We start from the raw sequence: 23,752 nt of genomic DNA, 5'->3' as shown, positions 1-23,752 counted from the left end.
TTCACTACCACTCTGGCATCACATGATGGAAATGCCTGAGCTTTCACCCACTTTGAAACATAGTCAACTGCTACCAGAATAAACTTATTACCATAAGAGCTAGGGAACAGGACCATGAAATCAATCCCCCATACATCAAACACTTCGCAAAGATGGTTCCAATTTTGCGGCATCTCATCCCTTTTTGAAATATTCCCCGTCCTCTGACATTTATCGTAGTGCTGCACAAATGTCTGCGCATCTTGGAATATACTAGGCCAGTAGAATCCCGCATCCAAGATTTTTTTGGCTGTTCTGTTTCCACTGTAGTGACCCCTAGTTGGACCTGAATGACAATGCATCCAAAATTTCTTTCTTTGTTGATATGTGAGCCACCTCGGAAAAATTTTCGCCGCTAGATAATTTGCGATGTCAGCGAACCACGGGGTCTCATCCTCTGCTACCACTTGAATACTGCATAGTTGTTCCCCAGGGAATGCATCATTTATCTTTCTCCTATCCATCACATCATCAGTGGGTCCCTTATTGCGTGATTGGTGATCCGCGGCCAAGTTTTCTGCCCCCTTTTTGTCTTTAATCTCCAAGTCAAACTCTTGTAGCAAAAGTACCCAACGAATCAATCGAGGTTTGGCGTCTGATTTATTCAGCAAGTATTTGAGTGCAGAGTGATCAGTGTACACAATTACTCTAGACAACACCAAGTTTGACCGGAATTTATCGAAAGCAAGCACTACTGCAAGGAGTTCTTTCTCAGTGGTGGTGTAGTTCTCCTGGGCTGAATTTAAAGTTTTACTTGCATAATAGATAGGATGGAAATGACTGTCCCTGCACTGCCCAAGCACTGCACCAACTGCATAATCACTCGCATCACACATCAATTCGAATGGCAAATTCTAATCTGGAGAAACTACAATTGGTGCCTCCACGAGTTTTTTTTTTAGACTGATAAAAGCATTCATACACTCATCGTTAAATTCAAATGGAGAATCTTTTTCTAGTAGCTTTGTCAAGGGTCGAGCGATCAAGGAGAAATTCTTGACAAACCTCCTATAAAACCCCGTATGTCCCAAGAAGCTTCTGATAGACTTCACTGACATAGGGGATGGTAGTTTCTCAATGGTCTCCACTTTTGCCATGTCCACTTCAATCCCTTTCTGTGATATCTTATGCCCGAGAACTATACCTTCCTTTACCATGAAATGGCACTTTTCCCAACTGAGGACCAAGTTAGTCTCCTCGCACCTGTTCAAGACTCGTTCTAGATTTTTGAGACATAACTCAAACGAATCACCAAAAACAGAGAAATCATACATAAATACCTCCATGATGTCTTCCACCATATCTTCAAAAATTGCTAACATACACGTTTGGAAAGTAGCCGGAGCATTGCATAGTCCAAAAGGCATGCGACGGTAAGCAAATGTGCCATATGGGCAGGTGAAGGTGGTCTTTTCCTTATCTTCCTGGCCAATAGGTATCTAATAATACCCAAAGAGCCCATCTAGAAAACAGTAATAAGAGTGTCCTGCAAGTCTTTCGAGCATCTGATCGATGAAAGACAAAGGAAAATGATCCTTCCTCGTGGCATCGTTGAGTTTCCTGTAGTCTATACAGACTCTCCAACCTGTTATAGCTCTGGTAGGAATAAGCTCATTCTTCTCATTGGTGACAAGTGTCATTCCTCCCTTCTTTGGTACCACCTGTACTGGGCTTACCCATGCACTGTCGGAGATGGGATAAATTATACCTGCATCAAGTAGCTTGATGACCTTGTTTCTTACTACCTCCTTTATGTTAGGGTTAAGCCTTCGTTGGGGTATCGCTGTGGGTTTGTGATTGTCCTCCATGAGAATCTTGTGTGTACAAAAAGATGGACTTATTCCCTTGATATCAGCTATTTTGCACGCAATCGCCCTTTTGTGCTTTTTCAGTACAGCTAGAAGCTTATCCCTCTGCTCAGCTGTCAAGTCAGATGCTATGATGACCGGGAGCTTGGAACCATCACCCAGAAAGGCATATTCTAAATGCTCGGGAAAGGGTTTCAGCTCTAATTCAGGCAGATCTACAATTGATGATTTCAATCTCCCATATTTCCCGAGATCACATTTCTAAACTCTCTCATCCTCTGCTTCATATGAATTGTCACTGCTCGAACTATTTTCTGTCACCAGAACCTCTGCCCCAGTCGAATATAAGTCACTCACTTGAGAATAATCCATTTCCTTTGAAACTCCTGACCGCGTTAGATCTGTCTCCTCTTCAACCAGACTTGTTGATTGTGAGGGTCCATCGGAACTGTCTCTTGATTCAACACTGACAAGGTCGAATTGGCAATTAAGTGAACAAAAATTCCCTACCAGACTCGCCCCATCTGTCTCCATGTATTCCTCAAGAAATAACTGGACCTTCTACCTCTCTAGAGTTGGATTGATCGACTCCTCACAATACTGTTTCTTCCACTGATCATTATCAAAATAAAAACTGCCCCATCCAGTTGGCTCGTATGAGTGACGAGGGTACGAATCCTGTGACCAATGGTAAATAACCCGATCATTAGTCAAAGCCATAGTTAAAGAAGGCAAAAGAGACATTTACAGAAATAGAGGTCAACACACAAAGATTTACATGAGAGAAAGATAAGGGGATATGGCGGGATGAAATAAAAATAGTAAATGCAAGAATGGTAGTACAAAAACCAAACAATGGTCAAATCAACACGCTTAAAGTTTTCCGAGTATTCCTCGTGGGGTCCCCGGCAACGGCACCAAAAACTTGATCGCTTCCCCCGCAAGTGTACGGGATCGCAAAGTAATACCCCTCATGCGAGCATGTGGGGGGTCATATTCCCAAGGGCCCGAGAAGCTACTCTTACTTCATCTTCACTATGTTGTTTGACCTCCAAGTTTGAATGTGATAGTGATAAAACAAATAAACAAGTAAAATGCAAATAAAATGCTAACAATGAAGGCAAGATACGGGGGATAATCAAGTTAAGAAAGAGGTCGCGGATGAGGATCCTCTCAGGGGCTATTAAAGTGTGCAGGATGCCAGAACTAACATGCAAATGGCTAGTTGGACTGAGAAAACCCTAGATTAGGTCAACCCGATGGTCACAGCAAGTGACCCCTAATCCGGTATGAGTATTGTATACAGAATCTCTTCCGCCCAAATCCAAATCCTCCAATGATTGCAACGGGAAAAGTGGTTTTCTCAAGTTAGGGTTAGAATACAAGCTAATACTTAACCCTAGAATTGGAGGGGTATAAATGCCTGATGGTTACGGCGTATTTATACGTGTTTCCCTTCCAAGCTTGGTGAGTCTAACACCAGGGCAATGGTCATGCAACCTAGCATTACCTAAGAATTGATACACCGAGTTCTCATGCATACCAAAGCATTCAATTACACCAAGCAAGGATCACAAACAAGCCAAAAATACAATAGAAAGAACCAAGCATCCATACAAGCACAAGTTCACCCCCAAGGTTCACCTACATCCGGTGACCTTGGGGTTTAGTTGATCATAGTCATCAAATGCAACAAGAAATCCATGCAAACAACCAAACAAAACATAAGAAACACTCCCTCAAAGAATGAAGGCTGGAGAAGCTTCCAAAGATGCCACACAAGAGGTGGTTTCCCTTGTCTTCAACCTCCTCTACACGTGCCCTAGGAGTAGATCTCCCACAAAATCGTGCTCTCCTCATCGAATCCTCCATGGAAATGCCCTCAAAACCCTACTTCTAGCTCCGATTTGGTGTGGTGGTGTTGAGCTCAAAGAAAAAGGCCTCCCCCTTTCAAAAGAAACCCTAACAATGCTTATAAAGGGATGAACTCGGGCTTCCCTGCGGGTGGCCTCACCCTCACAATACTGCCCACAAGGATAGTCATAATACTTCCTTTAAGGAATTCCAGACTTAGACGTTTTCTGAAATTTTCATGTTCCGGACTGCTACAGTGCATGTACAATGCTCGGGGTCCAATAATGACGTTTTTGATGTCGATTTATTCTTACATTCCGTCGTTGATCTCACCTAGGCTTCTCTTGTGCTTGAAACATGAAATAAAAATGATTAAACCATAAAAAAAGGCATCAAGTTCTCAATAAAAATACAATAAAAATCGAGCATCGAGTACGTATAAAAATACATACATTTAGATATTTATCGATGTCCCCCCAATCTGAAGCTCTAGACTAAAAGGAAACTGAATCCGGGTCATCTTTTTCGGAGAATGACGAATCCAGGCTATGCACGACGATCAATGATGAAAGAAAATCGATTCGAGACCTTTTCCTGAGTACTCCATCTTGACTGGAAATCGGGATGATATTTTTTTTTTTGCTAAGCCCTGGAAACAAGCTTCTTCTTGCTGACTTGCCCTCTTTTTTGACTTCTTGCTTGCTGTGCCCGGTGCGAATCTCGTTCCTTCCTTTCTTTCTTTTTCGGGTCAAGGAGAATCGCTTGGTTGGGTTCTTTGGTCGCTTATTCTACTTCTTTCAGTGGGAGGACTTTCATCAGCAGCAGCAGGTGGGCTTAGGCTCAGTTCATCGATTGCTGTGAATTCAGTTTCAGTATAGAAGATTCTATTCATGAGGAGTGAGGAGTAGCGATTCGCCTTCTTTCAATAGTAGTTCTCTCTCCCCTGAATCTGATCCGATCTCTTGCTTGGTCTGGTCCTTCCATGAAGAAAAGGCTCGCAATGAGCTTGATTCTTTTAGTGAAAACGTGAGCCGAGGCTCTGCTCTCTTCTGCTGGGTCTAGGTATGTGATGGTGATGTGATAAAAGTGCTCCAAAGGGCATTCTTATTTAGTATAGTCACATCTGCCCTTCCTCTAAGTCTTTCTTAGCCAGTCTCCTCAAGGAATCCAAGGCTTGGCGGAAGAAGCGCTGTGCTAGTGAATCGATAAGTCTTTTACAGTATTATTGAAGTGAACTTTCAGCAATAGCCGAGTTCATCGAAGGAGCAGAAAAGGGGAGAGGAGGAATAGAAGAGGACAAGGCCTATAGCCTATCTATATAAGAGAAAATGGCAAGACATTGGAAGATTGACATGAGAAGCCGAAGCAGAAAGCCCACATACATGTACCAGGGATGAAGTGTCTGGTTTGATAGAACCAGGCTTTGGCAAAGCTAGTGCCTTAAGCAAGTACAGAGCTAGATTCTATATATCTAATATAATATAAGAAAAAAAAAATAGAACTAGCCAAGCTCTAAGATTAGCAGTCGATTCCATAAGCATAAGAGCCGATTTGGCATAAGAGAAAGAAGAAGACATGGGATTGGGAGTCTGTAACTATGTAATCGAGGGGCGAAGCGGTCTAGCTGCGTCGAATCGAGAGCCTGGTTCTCTCCCCTTGGCCATACGTCCTACATCTCTTCAATCGATTCTATTCGCCCCATTGCCAACTTTCTAAGCCGTTGGAAGTCAGTTTTCCTCCGTTTTGCTTGCTGCTTTTTAACTGCTCTCCTGTCTCAAGGAATCATTTCTCTTTCTTGGTTGCGCGAGTGACCGCTTTTGTGCTTGTGTAAGGATTTCCCTAGTCAAAGGCTAAGTCCCGTAATATCGTTTAGCCGGAGAAGGAGCCATTGTCTTCATTGACATTGAAATCTCCATGCTTTCATTTTTACTGTTTGTTGGAAATTCCTTCTCTTGGTCCAACAAGTCTATCACCGCGATCACCTCCCATACGAATAAGAAATCTTTTCTTTGTTTTTTCCTCCTTCTTCACAAGAGAGTCCGTCCTGTCATTAGCCCCATGAAGAGCTAAAATGGCTATGGATTTTTTTCCAGACTTTTATTAGCCGAACAAAAGAGGAAGACAGATAAGTCAGAGAAAGAGCTCCTATGGTAAATTAGACTTTGATCTCATCAACTCAATGAATAAAATGTCTAATCCTCTTCTTTCAAGCCATCAGGAAGAAACAAAAGTAGGTGTTGCGAAGGGGGAGTTCGGCTTGCTCCTCGATCAAGGTAAGACTTTGGGTAAAAAGTACCAAGGGGCCTTTTGACCGTCGATCGACTTCATCAATCTTCATAAAAAAATTCCACCTCCTTTCATTCCCCGTATCTCAACAAGGCTTTTTAGTAACAATCAATTAAGCTTAGTTGTTAAATGTACCGGATATGGAGGCAATACCAATGATATCTCTACTATAGAGTGGTATAATACATGTCATGAAAAAAGACCTATAGTGAGTGGGTATTGAGGTAATAAATAAAGCAGCTATAGATGAAAGAAAGAGCTCTGAACTAGAAAAAGTAGCTTGCTCCTAACACAAAAATACATACCTTAAAATGGATTATTGAATAAGACTTTGCATCCCATACCTTATTCCTTCCTCGTATTTGTTGGTACCCTGAGAATCTTGGGTCAATTCTCCTTTCGTACTCTCGTCACCATCCGGCTCGAACAACTAGTTTAAGAATTACTCGGTGCCGATATAGTGATTTTCTTAGGTCGGAGATTCGAGACACTAAAGATCCGCGATGGGTATTGCATCACATTTGTTGATTAATTGATCTCTTGGAAGAGTTCAAAAGCAAGGTACCCTGACTCATTATAGTCTAACTAAACTTTCAAACATTTTTTCATGGATTCTTTAGAGAAAGTCAATTAAGCATACTGCGGTCACTTCGATGTTCACAAGCTCTCACTCGAAAGGATCGAACACACAACAGCTTGGCCCAGGCTTAGGGCGCATGATCTCATTGACCACTTATGCTCATCTTGATAAGAAGACTAGACTCACTGGGCTACTGCAATGATAGCTAGCTTAGTCTTCTCGGCTAGTCTCCCTCAGATTGATCCATTGTGTTAGCCTCGGGCATGCTTCAATCACTTCCGTACTCCTAGTTGGCCATTGAGGAACGTGATGCCCAGTCAAAGGCCATTTTGTTTATCGTATTCTAGTACTAGGTCTCGCATCCTTCTTCGCTAGTCTAGGCTCGTGCTATTCAATCATATGAATTTTTTTGAGGTTTTTCTCCTCGGGAAGATTATAGAGTCTTATCTTATCCGGAAAAGGTATCCAAATCGACGGGGCCAGCTGGGACTATGGATTCTTTTATTCACATCTCCTAATCTAGAAGATATAAAAAGTTTGAAGGCGCAAGGTTCAGTTATCGGGTAAGTCTTCTTCAAGGCCTTCATCTCGCCTCCGCACCTTACCTTAATCGGTAGCCAATTGACATTCCCTTCACAGAAAAGAATGTCTTTGTCTTACAACTTGGTATCAACGCCTCGGAAAGAAATTGACATATAATAGGTTGACTGGATAGACCAAGACCTGCCTCGCAAGTCGTGGACTCGAGCCTTTCTCCTGTTAGTCGCTCGTCCCGCCTGAATTTGCCAAGGAAGTGACATACTTTATTTATCTGCCACCCATAAGCTCTAGTGCTATAAGAATAATTACTAATGGGCATTCGCATACTAAGAGCTCTTGTCCGCGTTTCTTTTAGGTTGTTGCACTCTTTGAGGTAATTACCATTCTTAGTTATAGTAGTAGGAATGTGATCTTTTCCCTTATCCGGATCTATCTACACCGTCTCCCGCTCTTACAAAGTAGTAACTATAAGATTTCTGGGTATGTAGTTTATACTGTCACTGAACTCTAAGCGCTAATAGCACCTTCTTCGGTCTCTTTCATCGGCGTGGACCGAAGGAACTTACTTAGAAAATGATTTTGAGTTCAATCACTCGCAAGTCGGAGCTAGTTTTTCTATTTCTCATGTATCGCTAAGAAGGAAGGGAAGGACAAGCTTCAGAATTGCATCCGATCCGTCAGACTTTGCGCCTTAAGCTTTGATCCCTTGTTTCACTCCGGACCGATCACACATCGGAAAATACGCCTTGGTAAAGCTCTGCCTGATAGGAAGAAGTTCTGCCGCTCACCTGACACAGAACCAATCGGTAGAAGGAAGAGAAAAGCTAAACAACTTGAGAGGCAGTACTTAATGCACTCGATTGCCCTACACAACCGTCTTAAGCAAATGAACCCGTGGAGTGGATAAGAAGGCCTTTCTTGCAGACCGATCTTCGCCGAGTTCCTCAGCTCACCCGATAATCGGGACGAGACGAATGTACTTGATTCACCTTTTGCCCAAAAGCCATCCGGCAAGAATAAAGAGCAAGAATTTCCACGTCGAGTAGGGAAGTCCCCTCACTCTCATCAGCCTGTACATACGTTTACCTTCCATTGTCTTAGCGAAGATATCAACGTACTCTCGCGTCCTAGGAAGTTTCCTTCTTTAGCCTAGAAAGCCAGGTCTTCATGAAACCCCGCCAATCCATCTTTAAGCGAGAGTCGGAAGATCTAGCCTAGGTAGGTTTCAATACGCAGGAAAACAGCTGGATCGCCCAGCTCTTATATCAAAAGCAATTCTCGCGTGAATGTATATGATCATCAAATGTAGAGGAACTTCCACCCCTTTCATTTTGTGCTCGCTCACATAGAACGGAAGACCAAGCATAGGCACACGAAGGAAATTAAAGGTGACCTCAGTGCTATGACCAGGTTCCCCCAATTGGGCTTCCTTGAACGGATCGGCTTTGGGACCATCTACCAACCCGATCGACTCGCTCGGTTTTGTTTTGAGGCAATAGATGGGTATGGGGTTAGCTTCACTTACTTCGACCCCTTCACGTGAACCTTATTTCCAAGTATTTAGGAGACACTTGTGAAAGCCCTTTTTCATTCACTACCGGTCTAGGCTGCTCATTTCTTGTTTAACTCGTGGGAGCTACCCAAATCATTTACCCATGACTTCCATTCTGCACTCGGCTTAGCCTTCATCCGAGGCGTCGAATTGGAACACACTGGTACGACAACTTTGATTGGATAGACACTTTAAACTGCAAGCAAAGATTACCCATAGCACTAATAGACTGACAGAAGGCCACTTTCAATTCTTTCAAATTTCAAGATGCAGTGAGCCATCCCACACTGCGACTGAACATGGTGTCAACAAATAACTACAATTACACCCATATGTACATTAAGACCATAATAATAATAATGCCTCTAATCGAAAGTACTGAAACTAAAAGTCTACACGCAATGAGATTAACTAGGAAGGACGAACTCAGAAAAACTTCCGACGAGGAACTAAACTAATAGAGCAGCTGGGAACAAGCTTCCAACAACCAAAGAGACAAGAAAGATTTCTTAGTAAGAGTAAGAAAAATTAGAGTACGCATTCCCTGCTTCATTAGAATGACACTGTATATCTTAGCTACCACAGCACACCTACAGATCGAAGAAGCCAATTGATATCCCAGTCGGACGCTTACCACCTGCCCACACCGGTGTCGATACCCAAAGACTTTTCAGACTAGTGCAAAGTCATACAAACGTCATTCAAGATGAAAGCGAGTGGCGCTACGGTGCTGATAAGCAGCAGCAGCCATCCATATAAAAAGTCCTATGGAGGGAGGACCGAAACACATGTGCAGGGGGGCCCTAAAGCTCTTATTAGGCCCATGACCCCACAAAGAGATGAAGGAATCAGGGAAAGGAGCTAGGTCTTAAGAAAATGATGGCCTAAGAATGGATCTACCATTCTAACTAAAAATCAGAAAGCAGCTCATTCTTCACCATCGATCCGAGAAAAAGACCAATGAATCGGCTTTCTTTCCACTCGACAAAATAGTAAAATGCCCGGTGGGGAATAAGCTCCTAGCATATTTCAGGATGACTTTCGTTTCATATTCATCAAGTCTTGAAAGATCCGAATATGACTGAGATTTCCCACGTGCCGTCACATAAATCCTTGTTCTGCTCTCGCTCATCGCTACTAACATGGTCTCGGTTGATTTTCTTTCCTTTAGCTACTAAGATGTTTCAGTTCGCTAAGTTTGAAAAGTCCAAATAGGGAAGACTAGCCACGAAGCTTGGATACGGTTTCCCGATTGGAGATCCATGGATCATGCACGCTTCTCTCCCCATGGCCTTTCGCCTCGAAAGCGTCCTTCCTTCTCAATGCCCGGTATCCATCCAATGCATGATTTTTCGATAGCTTTCACATTTTGCGGTAGACTAAACACCCACCCAATCTCGATTTGACACGATTTTTCTGTCCCACGTCTATTCCCGACTTGAATGGCTTTCCTTTGTTTGATACAAAATCATAACTTTTCCAAGCAAGATAGAATAGAAGCTTGATTTTGATACAAAAATCAAGGCAGTTTGTTTTTGTGTGACGTCACGACTCTGTCTTGATGGTACCATGAAATACCCGAGAAAGGTGGCTTTATAACGAATCTTTCTCTAAACACCCTGCCTTCATACGAGATATGTTGGTTATAGCAACTTGCATACAAGCTTCTTTTGTAGTCTTACTTGACCTCCTCTCTGACAGTTGATACCGAGAAAATCTCTCATCTTGTTGCAACAGTTGTAAGTGCCTCTTGTTTTTGTGGTATTCAATCGCCTTCTTTTTTATTCAAAATAGTATTTTACTCCTACTCTCACCTCGAATGAGAAAGAGATCTAAGGCATCTTGAAGAAAGTCAAGCGAGGAATAGATGGCACCCGCCCTTAGCTCTAATTCATTTCTATGCTTTGCTATCACAGGAGTACTCTGCAACCTGTTTATCACATTGTCTATTCCTTATTGATTGGCATCTCAAGAGAAAATCTTTCATGGTCTTTCCCAGAATTGGATTTGGATAGAGAATAGTCGGGCAACTGGGAGGGGGCTCAGATTTAGTAAGTGTTCATTCAAACGATAACAACATGACTGGCTTGGCAAAGGGAAAGCCTTGACTTGAATCACCCAAAGTTCGCAGGGCTGGAACATATCGGTTGGAGGGTTGGATTGGAGGGAAATGCCTAATGGGTTGTTTGTCCTTATGTGCTTTTCTGTCACATACTTCATTTCTATTGGCCTATTTTTGAGCGTCAACCAAACTGATGTTGAATGCCTTTCTTGATGATATCGGTAGGGGAATAGAATCTGTTGTTTGATTTTTTATAATGGGAATAGAATCCATTCTTTGCCTTGATTGACAACCAAGGGAAGGAGTATAGGTACCTCCCTTCATAGGGGAAGGCCTTTACTTGAAGCATGCAAAAGGCTGGAATAGAGCGGGAGTAATACCATCTTTTGTTTTTGAATCATCCGGCTTTCCCAGTAGCTCCGAGTTAGAACTTGACTTGCCTCGACTTTCCTTTGACTAGATTGACTAGGAGACCGGGCCTCGCTTCCTCTTTCAGGTTGATAGGGCTGGGGACACCGAGCGAGCTTCCCTCATTCTGATCATATGATTCTAGGTAGGTGAGTTCTTATATGTCAGATGCTTTAGGGACCTCGACCCATGAATACTCACAAGAAGTTTGATCACGGCTTGTCCCCTCCTTCCTAAGTTGAAACACACCTTGAGCCGGATCCAAGGTGCCCGGTTGAGTCTCAGTAGGGTGTGCTACACCCTAACGGTAACATCACTGAGGCGGCTCCGTGTGCGCTAAGAAAGATAGAAAGAAGCGGTCTAAGGAATTGTCCCACACACAAGGGGCTAAGCCTTTGCGCCGTCAAGGATCTTTCCATTCGTCGATCAACTCGGGTTAGCAATTCAAGGTAAAAAGTCCGGATCTAGGATGAAAATCTCCTTCCTCGCGCTTATGCCTATCATTCTTCTTAATGGTGGAATAGTTGAACGAAGCATGTAGGACTGATCAGTCCTCGAAAGTGAGTACAAAGTGCTTCCAAATAAATAAAGTCAAATTGGTTAAAAAAAAATCCTATCATTCTCCTATGATTGAACCTCTCTCATCCTCTTCAAGAAAACCTACCTTAGGTTCTTACTCTTGGTAGTTCGATCGTCCCTTTATTGGTGTTGGTGGCCCGTCATCAAACAAGATTCGGTATAGAGCCACCGTCGTGTTTGCGGATAGATCTTCGGCCTTCAATGGCAAACCAACCGCATATGCAAGAACTTTTCATATCATAGGACCCGATCCTTTAAAAACATTCCAATTTAAATAAAAAAAGAACTGGGAATGAGTACCCAGCTCTACACTCTGCAGGCGATAGAAATGAAAATGTCCACTCATCGTGGCTTGGCTTTCTCTTTCTATCATGTCCTTTATTATGTGTTCTCTCGAGACTCCTTCCTCGCAATTTGAAAGAAAAATCTTCTCAGTTCTATCATTCCCTTAGACCTATCTTATACCTAATTAGATCTGATCAACTAAAAAATAAACCAGCCTTTCAGAAAGAATCAATAAAGAAGAGAGGGGTTCCCTCTAGATTATGGAACTAATAAGCTCTACACGCGAAGTCCAACGTATGGTGTCTAACTTACTAGGACTAAAAGTAAAAGATAGGATGGCCTTCTTCTCTTTACCTCCTTAAATAAAAGGATTGGATTCAGACGTATTCCAAATATCCGCCCTTATACGTCCTCTCTTCTCGAAAGGGGTAACATCGCTAGTTCTATCCCATGCATTTTCATATTTAAATTCCTATTAGATTAGAAATTGTCACACCCGATGGGGAAAAGGAATGGAATACAATGAAAAGAATCAAGAAAAAGAAAGTTAAAAGAAGGGAAGTAAGAGGGAAAAAAAGGGCTTCCCTCATCTCGTGGCTAGGAACATCTATTTAGACTGGGATTCATAGTGGCAGTTAGGGGTAAGGTAGGAACCTTCATGAATCTGTTTTTGTAACGGATAGATAGCTCACACTCAGGCCTTTGAGCCTTATTGGATTCCTATTCCTGATATAACTGTTATATAACTTATAGAAAGTAGAAAGAACATTTGAAAATTTTAGAATTTGATACCCGGCCCACCTCAGAAATCTTCCTTCCTGTTCGACTGATGGGACGAAATTTATTGAATCGGTTCTGGTCTTCTCTGACAAAGTGAAGCTTTACTGGACGAGTAGCTTATTGGGACCTGAAAGAAGCTTACCTTATTGTTTTTTTCAAAGTCTAGTTATTTAGAATAAATTTGAATAGAACATATAAAAATTTAAGCAGGCCAGTTGATCAAGTCTCCACCTTGCACCTTGAGAGACATGCATAAAAAAATTGATTAAAAAAATATGACTTGAAGGGTCGCGTCGGCTATTCCATTATTGGCGGGTGGTACTGGGTCCCATGGGGAACCCGTCGTGTAGGAAGGGGGGGCTGACAAGATCCCTTTGCGTATATCCTGCAAGTGCACGGGTTTGTTGAAGTAATAATCCCGGGTGAGCGGGTCGAATCCACGAGGGAGTAGGGAGTAAAGACACTTAATTCGATTCTTAGCTATGTGGAGTATCAACAATGATAAGTGTGATAATGATTCAATTCTCAACAATTAAAAGCAACAAGTAAGAGAGCAAAAGTAAGGAGGAGGCAAGGCAATCGATAAAGATGGGGTACTCATATGATGCTTCACCTAGGAAAAATCGTTTCAAGTGCAAGAACTCTATATTATGCTTCCTAATAAATGCAATGGTGAGTCATGGAGATCCTTACATACATAGTCCCAAATCTAAGGTCAACTATGCCTAACTCTATTCATGTCCCGGAGGAGAGATTAAGTAACCTCTCAACCTCACTACTCGAATAAAGTTGCAATGTGCTCTAGGGATTCCAAGTGATAAATTGCTTCCCTAATTATAGACCAAACCCTTTGGTCCAGCGGAAGGTCCCCGGCCACAATTAAGCCCCTAGATACTAAGATTCCCTCAACGCTTCACTCCATTGCACGCTAACTAGGCCCCAGTGGAGGTTCATCCCTTAGACCATTCACTCTATTATGGCCGCAAAGAACTCAAGAAAAGGAGGTAGAATCTATCACGTTGGAGGGGAAAGGGGACGCTCCTGTACCTCTCGACTCACCCTCTCAACCCTCTCCAACCTAGCTTTTGCCCTAACGCCGTGGTACGTCACTCACTCAAAAGGTTACCAACAAGAACTCTCAACTCTAGTGTCACTCTGGGGAAATGTTCATACAATCAAGCATTCAAGGGTTGGAACTCACAATAAACATCAGTTTATTGAAACCATAATAAAGAAGTTCAAAAGAAACAAATACATCCTAGGGTTCACAATCACCCAAGTACCCACTAGGGGTTTAGCTCTCCATGGAGCTAAGTACAATCAAAGAAATTGAATGTAAAAGAAATGAATCCATAAAGAAACCACCTCGATGGTCGTGTTGATGGTCTTGCGGAGAGTCCTCTACTCGTCGTCCAAGGATTCCCTTGTCCGGTATAGGATACGCCTCGACGGAAGCTCCCCTACCAACCTTCTTCCTCAGGAATGACGATGTCGGAGCCGTAGAACCTCTCCAAAACCTTGGCCAATACCCCTCAAAATCCTAGCCGAAGCCCTCTCTCAAGTTGGTGAAAAGATGGAGAAAAGAATACCAAAATCGGGGCTGAATCGGCTTTAAATAGGGCTGGAATCGGGCAACTCCACGGGCGTGGACGCTACACGCGCCCGTGCAGATTTTCCACATGGGTGTGGATAATTTCCACATGCCCGTGTGGATTCTCTATTTCTCTGATTTCTCGACCGGCTGTGAACAGTTCTGCTACAGTCTTTGACCTGAATAACTTCCCAATTCCATACTTTCATCGGGGTAACGCAAACGGGCACACGTTCATGTCTTGAATCACTTGCTTCTTCAATGATATACATGTTGGTGGAGCTCTTGTTCTTATATGCATAGGTCGGAATGCTCGAGTGTGACCGCCTTTTGTGCCCCTCCAAATGGATGTGCTCACTCGAATGCGAGGAGGTTGGCACACACTCTAGCATCTCACATCTGTCCTATGTCTTCGCGTTTTGAACTTTAGCAAGATCTCCTCCAAAAATAAGTGCATTATGATCCACATTGGCCTATTTCCTTTATACTCGGCCTCACAGCCCTACTGCGTAAAAGTAACATAAAAAACACATATTAATGTAAAAACCTGAGAAAAGTAATGCTCAACATAAGGAATGAACGCTTCACATTCATATCGCACAAGCACTTATCAAACTCCCCAACACTTAAGCTTTTGCTTGTCCTCAAGCTAACATTTAAACATTCTGTGCATCAATGAAGAAAATATTGAAAGTGCTTGGCCTTAGGTTCACCGAGGTATACAAAGAAAGTATTCTACAAGTAAGGAAAAATTTCAACACTAAATACGAAAAAATCAATGCTCTATCTAAAAAAACTTTAATCAAAAAGGACAACAAAACCCGAATTTCGTGTAAGTGTGTGAACTCACTCAAAACAACCCAAGTTATACTCCTCAAAGTTCTAAGTACAAGGGACTTATTTATCTATAAAAGCGATAAAAATTTTAAAAGATGGTAGTAGCTTCACACATCCTCTAAGTTAGCCCTTTCCAAAGCACCCGCTAAGGTGGCTTTCACACTCTCGAGGTGGTAGCTCTTTCTACCGGAGTGATAGCTTTCACTCATCCTATGAGATAGCTCTTTCTCTCATTAGGGGCATAGCTAGTATCCGACTTATGAGAGTAGCTTCATACTTCATAGGTAGTAGCTCTTTCCACCCAACAAGCACAATAAAACTATTTTGTTTCTTTTTCTTAGTATTTTTCCAATTTCTTTAGCACAAGAAAATAAATCTAACTAGTCCCTTGAACATCGAACATGAGTTTCCAATAGAGTTCAAAGAGTGAGTAGTGCACTAAGTGTAAATCGGGCAAAAATTCCTAGAAATTCAAGCAAGAACTAGAGCATGAAAACATTCAATGTTAACAATTCTCCTAGACTTAAGAACCGCCATTGGCTATGTGAGCATATATCAATTAAGAACAACGAGAAAAAGATGCGCATTATGAAACCCCTCCCCCACACTTAAGTTGTACATTGTCCTCAATGTACTCATGCAAGCTCATTCAAAAATATATCATTCAAAAAAATAGATGTGGGAGAAGCAATCAAAACAATACTCCCCTGACTCCTAGTGTTGCGTTTGATGATGCTAATCCGTTGGGAGTAGTGTTCCAATGGGTTGTGAAGCTCACACGGCCAAGTGCCGAAGCACCTTGACCGTGCCCATGACTAAGTCTCAATTCCCAAGATGACAAGACCATCTGCACGCATACACGAGAGGGTTCAGTGAAGCTCAAGAAAAACAAAAATAATTCGAGTGTATAAAAGATGAAGCAATGAATACAACTCGATAAATGCAATATAACATAAACTTAGAAGTAAAAATCCTTTCTGAGTGAACAAGTCTAAAAACAAGAAAATAAAATAATGTAAAATGCATGAAAGTAAAAGAAAGGTCAAGTGTCGGAGTCGCTCTCGGGCTCCGCTGCTGCTGCTTCTGAAGTGGAAGCATATAGTGGGTCCTCCGGTGCTGGGGTCAAGGATGGAGGTGATGGAGAAACTGAGGATCTGGGTCTCAGGAGATCTCGAAGGAATTTGAATCGGGTCATAAGAGCCGTGTCATCGAGCCGATCTGCAAAAGCCCGAGCTCCGCTATCTCGAGTCCGAATCTCTCTAACATCGGTCTCCAGCCTCTCAATACGTTCATAGGCTCGAGTACCCAAAGTGCTGCGGAAGATGGAGGAGTTCTGTGGACACCCCCTGTAGTATCTCCGCTCACTCCCTCGGGTGGTCTCGAGATGGTATGAGTGAGAATATAAACCCCTGTCCCAAACCTCCGTACCAACCCCATCATCCTGATCGTATCGAACGTAAGAGGGGTGGGCACAACTGTCCTCTCAGCACCATGTAGAGCGTCGCCCAAACCCATTCCCAGAATGAGTCTGGTGATATAAGGGCCCGCAAATAGTAGACCCACTCTCGTCGAATGACCACGGTACTAAAAAAACATCTCGCTAGAATGCACCCTAAGTGAAGTGGTATATTAGCGAGCCATGGAGTATAAGAAAAAGCGGATCCAGTCTCGTCAAAGTGGGTCATGTTATCTCGCTCGACTTGTCACTGCACTGCCGATAATCAGCGTGTACATATTCCCAGAATCGAACCGGGACAAACTTGAGGCCTTCGACAATCCCGGTTTGTACTCCCCACGCACACATAAAATCCTATATGCATGATATGAAGTGATCGACACTCGAAAAATCTCATCGGTAGTCGGCCATACTCCACGGTACCTGTATAAGCGACATCGTGCAGGCCTGTCCTAATCGAAAACTCAGTGACTCTCATGGAGAATGGATGTCCGAATGCCCGAAACTGTATCGCCTCTGTAGTGTCAACTCTCCCATGCAGCAATCGAAAACTCAAAGGATGCTAAAACCTCTAGCGTAAGTATCGGTAAGCTTGCTCACTAATCGTCGCAGACCTCCTCCAGACTTCATACTCGCCAAACGATCTCATCAATCTCATTAATTACCTCGTCATAACGCAAAATAGAACTCAAATGACCAAACTTCGCCAATTCTTCATAAAACACATGATGAATTTGAAAAACCCACAATAAAATTATAGCACAAACATCTAAACATTAAAAACACCAACACTTAACAGTTTATTCATGTAAACAACTAAACTGAAAGATACGAAAATAGTAAACACTTGGGTTGCCTCCCAAGAAGCACTTGTTTAACGTCATTAAGCTTGTCGTATCTTTCTTACCTCACGGGGATTCATGAATGAAGGTTGCCCTCTTACCCATGGCTTAGAAGCATGATGAGTAAAGTCTCTTAAAGATAGAGGGTGTACTCTCGGGCTTCGGACCACCTAGCATTGGTTCGTCCAACTTCCTTGGCTCATGTACATCTCCAATAATCTTGGAGCGTTTTTGGTGGCGTCTCCGAGCCCTCTTCATTTTCCGGAGCACCTTCTTCAAGATCCCCGGTGTAAATGTTACTTCTTTAGTCGAACCAAGCATCATTACTTCTTCATTGCTCTCCTCTTGGTCGAACAATCCTTCATATAGATCCGGGTTGAACATTTCCTGCATATATTCATCAACAATTTCATCAGTAGTGTCTAGAAAGTATAGAGTATCATCAAAAATCGAGAGAATGCCGCGTGGCTTCAGCAAGGCGGTATGTGAGCTTATCATCTCCAACTCTCAAAGTGAGCTCCCCGCCATCCATGTCAATCAATGCTTTGGAAGTCTGCAAGAATGGTCTCCCAAGTATCAAAGGTACATCTGCATCCTCATCGACATCTAGCACTACAAAGTCAACCGGAAAAATGTACTTATCCACCTTGACAAGCATGTCTTCAATGATGCCTCTCGGGTGTTGCACCGTTCGGTCCGCCAATTGTAAAGTCATCCAAGTAGGCCTAGGCTCACCAAAGCCTAGCTTTTGGAAGAAAGTATATGGCATGACGTTGATGCTCGCCCCTGAATCTGCCAATGCCATTTCCTTAACTAAGTTGCCGATGTTACACGGAATGATGAAGCTTCCCGGGACTTTCTTCTTGTTCGGCATGTTCTTTTTGCAACACCGCCGAGCATGAAGCATCAAGCACCACTCAAGCACTCTCCTCCAATTTCCTCTTGTTGGTCAATAGGTCTTTCGAGAACTTCGCATACTTAGGCATTTGAGCCAATGCCTCAACAAAAGGAATGTTGATGTGGAGTTGCTTGAACAAACTCATGAACTTCTTATACTGTTCATCCCCTTGGTCATTCTTTAATCTAGAGGGATAAGGGATTCTTGGCCTTAAATGTGGGGTTGCCACCTCATTCTCTTTGTTTGCTCCCTCCTCAACCTCTACAACCTCGGGTGTGTGTTCTTTCGGCTTCTCACTCGGAAGCCTCCCTTCAACCTAACGACCACTTCTCAAAGTGATCACCTTCACATGTGCTCTAGGGTTGGTTTCCGTGTTGCTTGGTAAACTTCCATGTGGCCTTTCAGAGAGAGACTTCGCTATTTGCCCCACTTGATTTTCAAGATTGTGCAAGGAGGCAGTGTGATTGTGAAGTGTAGCCTCGACTGATTCAAACCTTGTATTTGTCGATTGAACAAATCTAGCCAAGTGCTTCTCCAAATATGTCATTCGGGTTTCCAAGCCCCGAAATTTGCTTTTTCCACTTGAGGGAGCTTGTTGTTGTTGTTGGAAACCCGATGGCCCCATAGTCTTCCGTGGTCCTTGATTACTCCATAGAAAAGTTGGGATGATTCTTCCAACCTCGAATTGTAGGTGTTGTCTGTATGGATTCCCTTGAGGTCTCATTCCATTACCTACAAAGTCAACGTTCTCAATTGAAGAAACATCACCAATGACGATTGGACAATCGGAGGGAGCATGTCGTCCAGCACAACCGGTGCAATTGGTCATGGCCGCAACTCTATTCGAAGCTATAAGATCTAGCTTCTTACTCAAACTCTCCACTTGGGCCGCCAATGAAGTTACCGCATCAATTTCATGGAGACCGGCCACCTTTTTCTTCTCCCTAGCGTTCCACTGGTAGCTATTTAACCCCATTTCCTCAATCTATTGTCGAGCCTCATTGGGGGTCTTGTAGCCTAAGGTACCTCCTGCCGCCGCATCCAAGAGTTACCTTATACTCGGGTTCAAACCATTGTAGAAGGTTTGAACAATCATCCACTCCGGGAATCCATGTTGCGGACAATTGCGTAGGAGTTCCTTGAACCTTTCCCATGTCTCAAATAGACACTTCAATTCCAACTGCACAAATGATGAGATCTCATTCCAAAGCTTTTGCTCGATTTTTCCGGGAGAGGGAAATAATGGGCTAGAAAAACTTCTACCATCTCCTCCCATGTAGTGATTGATGCTCTAGGTAATGAGTGTAGCCAATGCTTTGCTTTCCCCTTTAAGGAAAATGGGAAGGCTCTCAACTTGATGGCATCATCCATCACACCATTTATCTTCAGCATGTTACACACCTCGAGGAAGCTCTCTATGTGACTGTTTGGATCCTCATCGACCAAACCGTTGAATTGTGCGGACTGCTGCAGCATATGGATGAATGCCGGCTTTTAGCTTGAAGTTTTGAGCTGTAATTGGGGACGCACAATACTCGATTGTGTCCCTAACACTCGAAGGTCAGCATAATCGGATAATGTTCGTTGTTGCTCATTTTCGTTACGCCATGTTTTTTTAGATCCTTCTACTTCCAAATCATTTGGATTATGCTATTCTTGCACGAGTTCTTTCCCTTTTTCTTCTAAGTGTATGCGTTCAAGTCGAGGGTCTCCTTCAATCAATATTGATGGATTTCCCTAGGGTCATAACCTAGAGCTGCACCAAAAAAATAAAGAAAAAGAAAAATCGAAACGATGATAGAATAAGAAGATATGGATTAGAATGTGTGGTGAAATAGCTAAGAAAAACAAAGTGCAAAGTATCTCTAAACGCCTAGCTCCCGGCAATGGCGCCAAAAACATGACAAGATCCCTTGCAGTATATCCGCAAGTGCACGGGTTTGTCAAAGTAATAATCCCGGGTGAGCGGGGTCGAATCTACAGGGGAGTAGGGAGTAAAGACACTTAATTCGATTCTTAGCTATGTGGAGTATCAACATTGATAAGTGTGATAATGATTCAATTCTCAACAATTAAAAAGCAAACAAAGTAAGAGAGCAAAAAGTAAGGAGGAGGCAAGGCAATCGATAAAGATGGGGTACTCATATGATGCTTCACCTAGGAAAAATCATTTCAAGTGCAAGAACTCTATATTATGCTTCCTAATCAATGCAATGGTGAGTCATGGAGATCCTTACATACATAGTCCTAAATCTAAGGTCAACTATGCCTAACTCTATTCATGTCCCGGAGGAGAGATTAAAGTAACCTCTCAACCTCGCACTTTTCGAATAAATTTGCAATGTGCTCTAGGGATTCCAAGTGATAAATCACTTCCTAATTATAGAACTAACCCTTTGGTCCAGGCGGAAGGTCCCTGGCAACAATTAAGCCCTAGATACTAAGATTCCCTCAACGCTTCATTCCATTGCAAGCGCAACTAGGCCCCAGCGAAGGTTCATCCCTTAGACCATTCACTCTATTATGGTCGCAAAGAACTCAAGGAACAGAGATAGAATCTATCACATCAGAGGGGAAAGGGGACGCTCCTGTACCTCTTGACTCACCCTCTCAACCCTCTCCAACCTAGATTCATCTAACGCTCATGGTGTGTCACTCACTCACAAGGTTACCAACAAGATCTCTCAACCCTAGTGTCACTATTGGGGAAATGTTCATACAATCAAGCATTCAAGATTGGAACTCACAATAAACATCAATTTATTGAAAGCATAATAAAGAAGTTCAAAGAAACGAATACATCCTAGGGTTCACAATCACCCAAGTACCCACTAGGGGTTTACCTCTCCATAGAGCTAATTACATTCAAAGAAATTGAATGTAAAAAGCAAATGAATCCAGTAAAAGAAACCCGCTCGATGGTTGTGTTGATGGTCTTGTGGAGAGTCCTCTACTCGTCGTCCAAGGATTCCCTCATCCCGTATAGGATACGCCTCGACGAAGCTCCCCTACCAAACCTTCTTCCTCGGGGAATGATGATGTCGGAGCCATAGAACCTCTACAAAACCTTGGCCAATACCCCTCAAAAACCCTAGCCGAGCGCTCTCTCAAGTTCGGGGAAAAGATGGAGAAAAGAATACCAAAAATCGGGGCTGAATCGGCTTTTAAATAGGGTGGAATCGGGCAACTCCACGGGCGTGGGACGCTACAGCGCCCGTCTGGAATTTCCACACCGGCGTGGATAATTTCCACACACCCGTATGGATTCTCTGTTTCTCTGATTTCTCGGCCGGCTGTGAACATTTTACGCTACGATGATCGCTACGATGTGCTCGCTACATTTTTCAACCCTGAATAACTTTCCCAATTCCATACTTTCATCGTGAGTAGCATAAGCGTGCACATATTCACGTCTTGAATCACTTGCTTCTTTCAATGATATACATGTTGGTGTAGCTCTTGTTCTTATATGCATAGGTCGGAATGCTCGAGTGTGACCGCCTTTTGTGCCCCTCAAATGGATGTGCTCACTCGAATGCGAGGAGGTTGGCACACACTCTAGCATCTCACACCGTCCCTATGTCTTGGCGTTTGAACTTTAGCAAGATCTCCTCCAAAATAAGTGCATTATGATCCACATTGGCCTATTTCCTTCATACTCGGCCTCACGACCCTACTGCGTAAAACTAACATAAAAAAACACATATTAATGTAAAAACACTGAGAAAAGTAATGCTTAATATAAGGATATGAACAGCCGCATTCATATCGCACAAGTACTTATCGAGGCGACCCAGCTGAATTCACATCGAAATCACCAACATGAACACAAATGAATTTTGTATAGAAAAAAAAATGAAGCACTTCTATTCTTGGAGCTGAGGTATATAAACAATTGCTTTTTGGTCCCTTTCGTCCAGTGGTTAGGGACATCGTCTTTTTCATGTCGAAAGACACGGGTTTCGATTCCGTAAGGGATAGGTAGTTATTCCCGGCCGGTGGTATCATTGCTGAGTGATCACTCGCTATCTGGCTAGAAAAGATGGTCCGGAAGCTTCCTCTCTCCCAGCAAGCAAGCAAGATGAGATGAGATCACCACTTCTCAGTATCAGTAATGGACTTCCTTGAATTCTTCCTTAGCCTTAAATTAAATGTCCTTCCTATCATAGATTCTCGAAACCTCCGACATCAAGAATTTCAATGCATGCGTTCTGTCTCTCCTCCCTCAGCCACACATCTCTTTTCGTTCGCCCCTCTATGTAACCGTCTCCTCAATGAGCGTAGATTGATGGAGATTGCTTTTCTTTTGTGCCGGTCAATATGTATATCCTCTTCTTCTGGCATAGTTTTGTTGGATCAAAGATCAGCAGGTGATCCATCCTTTCTTCTCTGCCGTGGTTGATGCATTCTTCCTTCCATTGACGTCGAATCGACCTTCCAAAGCCGCCAAGAGCTGAAGGATCCTCAGTTGTTTTCATTTATAAATGAATTTGAATTGAGTTCTTCCTTATTTCTTATGTGGTCAAAGAACCATGTGGTAAGAAATTCAGTGTATCGTTCGAAGCCTTGATTCCTGCCTGCTCGCTTCCACACACGCCTTGCATTCTGCATGGTTGCCCTTCCATCTCCCCGCGGAGGGCGAACCCTGTTCCTACTTAGATAGAATAGGAGCCCTGCTAGAGGCCTTTTTTATATTTATAGGGGGCGCCAATTTGCTCTCTTATACAAGACAGACGTTGACTGCCGCAAATCAAGTCTTATACGCCCTCTGCCCTATAGATTTATAATGTAATAGGGAGCACCTTGCTTTTGTCATCCATAAGAAGGAGTAGAGGGGTCAGCGAGTGGGTCTTTCCTATCTTTACAAAAGGTAAACAGCCCCAATGTTATTCAGCGTGGAGAGCCTGCATGACAAGAGCAGGCAACAGGCATGGTGCATGGGACCAAGACTTCTTTTTCTCGCCACACCAGCCACTTCATTCAATCAATGATATGTCCTCTTCTGGGACACTGGCATTCATGACTCTTTTCTTTCGTTTTCAATTGAATTGGGGACTTTCTGAAAAGGCCGGCTTATTACGCTGCTTACTTATCTAACGTATACACTTCGCTACGCTTACTCATTTTTTTTCAAGACAAAGAGGGCGCTTCTTATCTTACACCACCACTTCTAAGAGACCACTCTTCTACTTTGAAAGCGCTACAGCTAACCGCTTGCTTGGTACCAAGTGGTTGGTTGGCAAAGAATAATAAGCAAAAAGCAACTAAGCCTTTTTTTCAACACAGAGCCGGGAATAACGGCCGGCATAGAAGTCTCTTGCATGCAAGGAGATGCTGCTGCTGCTGGATGTCATG

At 43.0% G+C, this 23,752-nt stretch overlaps 1 non-coding gene across 1 annotated transcript; it reads left to right on the top strand.

Annotated features, from left to right (window-relative positions):
• The first annotated feature begins 19,503 nt into the window (after positions 1–19,503).
• Positions 19,504–19,610, top strand: LOC120269632. The gene has a single exon (XR_005539277.1). It is a non-coding gene; the product is annotated as a small nucleolar RNA R71 (small nucleolar RNA).
• The last annotated feature ends 4,142 nt before the right edge of the window (positions 19,611–23,752 follow it).

This window comes from Dioscorea cayenensis, chromosome 9 (assembly GCF_009730915.1).
Source record: "Dioscorea cayenensis subsp. rotundata cultivar TDr96_F1 chromosome 9, TDr96_F1_v2_PseudoChromosome.rev07_lg8_w22 25.fasta, whole genome shotgun sequence".
In the NCBI taxonomy this organism is placed as follows: domain Eukaryota; kingdom Viridiplantae; phylum Streptophyta; class Magnoliopsida; order Dioscoreales; family Dioscoreaceae; genus Dioscorea; species Dioscorea cayenensis.
This window is presented reverse-complemented; position numbering and strand designations above follow the sequence as displayed.